Source organism: Schistocerca serialis, chromosome 8 (genome assembly GCF_023864345.2).
Source record: "Schistocerca serialis cubense isolate TAMUIC-IGC-003099 chromosome 8, iqSchSeri2.2, whole genome shotgun sequence".
NCBI lineage: Eukaryota > Metazoa > Arthropoda > Insecta > Orthoptera > Acrididae > Schistocerca > Schistocerca serialis.
The window spans coordinates 507,129,026-507,135,252 of record NC_064645.1 but is presented as its reverse complement, the minus strand read 5'-3'; the positions used below and the strand labels follow the sequence as shown (position 1 = coordinate 507,135,252).

General features: G+C 44.1%; 1 non-coding gene across 1 annotated transcript; it reads right to left on the bottom strand.

Annotated features, from left to right (window-relative positions):
- Positions 1-238: 238 nt before the first annotated feature.
- Positions 239-311, bottom strand: Trnat-agu (transfer RNA threonine (anticodon AGU)). Its single transcript has one exon. It is a non-coding gene; the product is annotated as a tRNA-Thr (tRNA).
- Positions 312-6,227: the final 5,916 nt, after the last annotated feature.

Sequence of the window (6,227 nt, the reverse complement as noted above, 5' to 3'; positions counted from 1 at the left end):
TCGAGCCCATGCAAATAGAGAATCGGTTGGTTCCTTTGCATTAGGTGTGGTCTAGGGTGGACATTAGGCAGCTTATAACAGCACCGTTTATTTATGGGCAATTCCTGAGAAAATCGCGAAGAAACATGCGTACCACTTTTGGGGCTGGCGACTTGTATCATTTCTTAAGACACAAAGGAAGTACAGACACTGGTTGCGAGAGGGCACTGATTGGAATAATTGGGGAAAGTTGAAAATTTGTGCCAGACCGGGATTCGAACCCGGGTCTTCTACTTACTAGGCAGATGCTCTGACCACTAAGCCATCCGAACTCAGTGTTCATTGCAACGGCCTACTCTAGCAAGCCTCTCGTCAGACCCAAATTCTCATCCACGCGCTACTAAAATAGTTCGCCTTGCCCATTGTCCTCACTATACGCGGCATTTCGACGATTCCCGTAAGAGTTCGAGCCTGGTATGCATCCGTACTGAAGAGATCATTGATCGCCTCGCCTTTATTATACATAGTGTGCGTCACATAAGACGTTGCACCCCTTTCATCTCTTGAACGGTTACACATATCGAAACGCGGTTTTCGGCAAATGTTACAGCGTCGAAGGGCACATATGTTTTTGTTTGGTTAACATTTTTTGCACTGTTATAAACTGAGATATTGAAATAGGTAGGATTTTTTAAATGAAACCATATACTTCTTAAATTACTGTATGTGATTGCCCTTGAGAACAAAATTACAGTGATATAGCGTTTGTTAATGCTGACGTTGATATCTGTCGTATAGAATTCGAGAAATGTCCTAGAATGTGAGAGCACGGTGGCCGGAAACGGCATTAGCTGTGCAAACACTGTCAAGCAGGCGCCCCGGACCAGGCTGCATAGTTGTATACCGTACGGTAGGCCTGCGCTACAAAAATGAAGTTTTTGATCCTTGAACCAACTTACGGATAGAGGTTCACCTACAGGTGTTGTATATGGAAATACGACATAGGCTAGAATCTAGCGTATCACAAAAGGCTTAGGAAAACTATTCCACATTTGTGTATCCTCCAGATTTACGTGAGCAGCAACAGAGAAGTCAACTGATCATTCTTCAAAAATAAAGAGCAACTACTCTTTTAAATAACCAAATGTCGGAAGGAAGATTTGACCTATCTATAAACACACTGCGAAGGTTCTAGGGTCATTTCAAGGGTTCAGAGGTCACCAAACTGTGCTTTAGTAAGAATTTTTCAACCAATAAAATTTTATGACACGCTGTCTATGTATAATGGGCACTTCACGGCTATACCAATACAGTATGCCCAAAGTGGTACTGCAGTGACAAAAAAGGGCTAAAAATGTCTTGACATGCCTGAAAAGAACTTAAAATAACTGCCAAAACTTACGTAATACTGGAAAGATTAAAAATTCAGGAAAATATTTCTAATGATATTTTTATTCTTTTAAGCCGGTCGTTTCCGATGAATTTCGATTGATGAGCGAAGTATCCAGAAACAATGTAAAGCAAACGATTTTGTGTTAAACCTATATTATGTGTACTTATTTTTTGTTTACAGGTGTCAATATATATAAAAATAAAACGGTCACAACTTTAATGACCTATAGTATTCGTTTTATACAGGGTGATTCAAAAAGAATACCACAACTTCAGGAATTTAAAACTCTGCAACGACAAAAGGCTGAGCTAAGCACTATCTGTCGGCGAATTAAGGGAGCTATAAAGTTTCATTTAGTTGTACATTTGTTCGCTTGAGGCGCTGTTGACTAGGCGTCAGCGTCAGTTGATGCTAAGATGGCGACCGCTCAACAGAAAGCTTTTTGTGTTATTGAGTACGGCAGAAGTGAATCGACGACAGTTGTCAGCGTGCATTTCGAACGAAGTATGGTGTTAAACCTCCTGATAGGTGGTGTATTAAACGTTGGTATAAACAGTTTACAGAGAATGGGTGTTTGTGCAAAGGGAAAAGCTCTGGACGGGCGAGAACGAGTGATGAAAATGTAGCACGCATCCAGCAAGCATTTGTTTGCAACCCAGGAAAATCGACTCGCAGAGCTAGCAGAGAGCTGCAAATTCCACAATCAACTGTATGGAGAGTCCTACGAAATTGGCACTTATCTGTCCGTAACTACCTGAACGTCAACTACCCGAGGCGATGGATCGGCCGCCAGGCAGCCCATGACAGAGCACTTCATCACTGGCCTCCAAGAAGCCCTGATCTTATCCCCTGCGATTTTTTCTTATGGGGGTATGTTAAGGATATGGTGTTTCGGCCACCTCTCCCAGCCACCATTGATGATTTGAAACGAGAAATAACAGCAGCTATCCAAACTGTTACGCCTGATATGATACAGAGAGTGTGGAACGAGTTGGAGTATCGGGTTGATATTGCTCGAGTGTCTGGAGGGGGCCATATTGAACATCTCTGAACTTGTTTTTGAGTGAAAAAAACCTTTTTAAATACTCTTTGTAATGATGTATAACAGAAGGTTATATTATGTTTCTTTCATTAAATATACATTTTTAAAGTTGTGGTATTCTTTTTGAATCACCCTGTATAACCATCACACCACACTGCAGCAAGGAAAAGAAGGGAACCAGCGAAAAGACTTTCTTCTCGGAGTACAAAATAGTTGAGTATGTTCATCTTTAAAAGATTCTGACAGAAAAGTGGGGAACCAGCTGCTTCAGCTCTCATCTCGCATTCCTCACAAAATTTTTTGCGCTTTTTTGTGCTGAAAGAGAGTTTGAGAGAGACAGTGACGGTGGAAGAGAAAGCGAACAGGTGGAAGAGAGAGCGAACAGTGACGGTTGGAGAGAAAGACAATAGCAATGGGAGCCAAAGAGAGAGATGGGATATTGGTGGTCAATGAGCGACAGTGGAAGTACAAGAGAAACAGAGTTGGATGGATATAGAAACAGTGACGGCAAAAGGAAAATGAGAGTGCGTAAATGAGGAATACAGATGAGTGGAAACTATACACAGGCTTGGGGGTCTGGATCCTTCCAGGGCGGCGAACTTTATAGCGTAGGTGTAGGGAATGGCGCATTTGGGACTGAAATTTTAAACGCGTGGATACAGGGGAAAAATAAGTTGCATCCCAAAAATTTTTTACGGCCGAAGTATCATGGAGACAGTGATAGTGGGAAAGACAGACAAAAAAGGAGAGAGTGTACGTGAGAACGGAGATGGTAGCAATGGGATATACTGTCAGTCAACGGAAGAAAGGAAACAGTGTGCGAGAGAAATGTATAGACGGTGGTAGTAGACAGTAGAGGGAGGCGCTGAGTATGGCTTAACGAGAGAGAGACAGAGAGAGAGAGAGAGAGAGAGAGAGAGAGAGAGAGAGAGAGACTGGATGAAAGGATTTAGAATCTGTGTGTTAAAAGAGCGCAAATTAGTTCGCAAGCGAAAATTTTTGGTGAGGAAGGCGGAAAGAGGATTTCCCCACTTTTCTGTCAGAATCTTTTAAAGCTGAACGTAATCGCCTATTTTGTGCTCGGGCACGAGCATTTTTCCGCTGGTTAAGTCACACTCACGTGACACGACGCTAATACCTGTAAGGCTTGATAATGCCAACAATTTGGCGAGAAAGACTACTCGCAAGACTTTTCAAGCATGCCATACCCATCTGAAGCCATTTACTGATTGTTACATCGAGAAGAGCATCAAAACTGCGGAGATGTTCACTGCTATGTTTCACCGGGCTGTTGCAAATAGTTCCAAATATTTCCCTTAGGATTACGATCGTATGCTCTTGCAGGCCAGTCGGGGTGCGATAGACTGACGGAGTGTTCGTCAGACGAGGAACGTATACATGCAGCCCTGTCAATACGGCTGTTATGATGTTGGAAGGCAAGAACTTTCACAGCGCACTCGATATGAAGATGTGGAAGGAGGGGGATAGTTGGCCACCTAGCATGCTGAAATAAGTATCGTAATTCAAGCTCACGGTAACCTGAATGGGTGGGCCCAAGACGTAGTACGAGAAACCCTACCAACCACCACAGACCCACATACTGCGCGTTGAACGCCTCATCGGGCGATTGCTGCATTCGACGCTTTGAGACTCGCCGCACCACACTACACGCCTCCCGTCAGTTACTGTGTTGTTTGGCCCATTTTAGACGCGCTACTGTATGTCCGGTTGTGGGCTCACTAGCCGACTACAAACGTCCACTGCGTACAGTTTCCTTCGCAATGTTCGCTTGGAAACTGCTTGAGCTGGGCTTGCATTCCCTGATAACAGTATTTCTGTCGGGTCTGAAAACAACTGAAGTTGACAAAGTATAACACTCATCTACGGTTAATGTTGGTGATTACCTTGTTAATCTTATTATCTTTTTGTGACCACTGTTTTTACAACGTCCCACATAGCTTCGAGTGGTACATTATTTCACGTCGGGTGACACGCGTTGATACACCAGCGAATCATACAGCATTGTTCACAGTGTGATCATGGGCAGCTCCGAACATAATAACCCAATAGCCCCTTTCTGTCACTCTGTCGCGTATGTACATCCTACTATGCCCATTCTACGATGGGTGTTCTATGAGTAATACAACATACTTTTTTTCTCGGCAAGTTTCACTTGAAAAAATGCGGAAGTTGTTGTGGGACGTCGTGAACTATTCCGCTTCAGCCTCTACAGTTTCATGAAGTTCGGATAGGTGGCGGCGCTATACGCAGCTTCAAAATGGCGTCTGTAAAGGAGATGAGTTCTCAGCAGAAAACTGTCACTGAGTTTCTTTTGGCCGAAAACAAGGATATCGCAAATATTCATAGGGGCTTGAAAATGCCTACGGAGATCTGCCAGTGAACAAAAGCACGGTGAGTCGTTGGGCGAGGCGCAACAAGGTCGTGCAAACCTGTCCAATCTTCCGCGTGCCGACCGGCCGCACACAGCTGTGACTCATGCAAAGCTAGAATGTGCGGATACTCTCATTCGAGGTGATCGACGGGTCACAATCTAACACTCCGCTGCACAGTCCGCCCCCTTAGTTGTGTCGCAAGCGCGTCTGAATGCCACGCAGAGATTTTCTCCGGTTGGGTACTGGGTGTTAAGTTGTCCTCACCATCGTTTCATCATCATCATCGACACACAACTAGCCCAATGTGGCGCAACTGAAAAGACTTGCATATCGAAGACCAAATTTCCCAGGTGGGGACTCCCAGCCATCAATGCCAAACAATCATTTCATTTCATTTCATCTCGCTGTACAACTGGACGTCACTCTTGGTAGAGGAACTCAGAAAATTTCATTGGACTGTTCTTCCAGAACCGTCCTACAGTGCGGATTTCGTATGTTCAGGCTCCCGTCTGTTTGGCCCAATGAAGAGAGCACTCCGCGGGAAGCAGTACGTGGATGACGGGGAGGTCATTGATGCAGCAAGACGTTGGCTCCAACGTTGACCAGTAGAGTGGTACCATGCAGGCACACAGGTCTTCCCAGCAAAGTGGCGTAAGGCCGTCGCATTGAACTGGAATTATGTTTAAAAATAGGGTATTGTAGCCAGAAGATGGATAGTAACACGGTGTACTGGAAACCTGAATCTAACGAACCTACTTTTAGAAAAAAAATGTGTTGCAGTTCTTAGTGACGGCACCTCGTATATAACAGACTGGTGCATACACAGCACTTCACTGACATGACTTACGTTAGCGCTGGACGGTAAAATGTTCACATTGTACCAGCTCTGCACAATCTACGACGTTCCAAAACCACCACTGTGCTGTCTTAAGGGCGTACCCATATTTTTTCCGGTGAACTTTTTTCAAGGACAGGATGAGTGAGATATTTCCGTTCCCTAAATTTGCATTTCTCCTTCGCGAAATAATGCATTTCTTCTTTGCGAAATAAACATTTTTAATTCGTTCCATTTATCATTTGTCAGAGTTACACGAATAGCTGCTTCCCTACGGCGCAAAAGCAGGCACTGAGTTACACTCACAGCCAGGTATGAAACTCTCTTGGTCGCACAACAGAAAAGATAACCGTAGCCGCGGACAAGGGAACATGGACAATAGACTATTAGCGATAAGGGACAGTTACTACTAACGCTTTTCGTATCCTTGGGATATGAAACATTCCTTTGCATGTGTCCTCTAATAAACATCATTTTGCCGGGCATTTATCTTACGAAATACACTGCTTAACATTCCCTTTAGTTATTATCCGTGGCATAAGAGTTGCATCTTTGACCATCAAAACGTCCTGGGTCCCGGGTTCA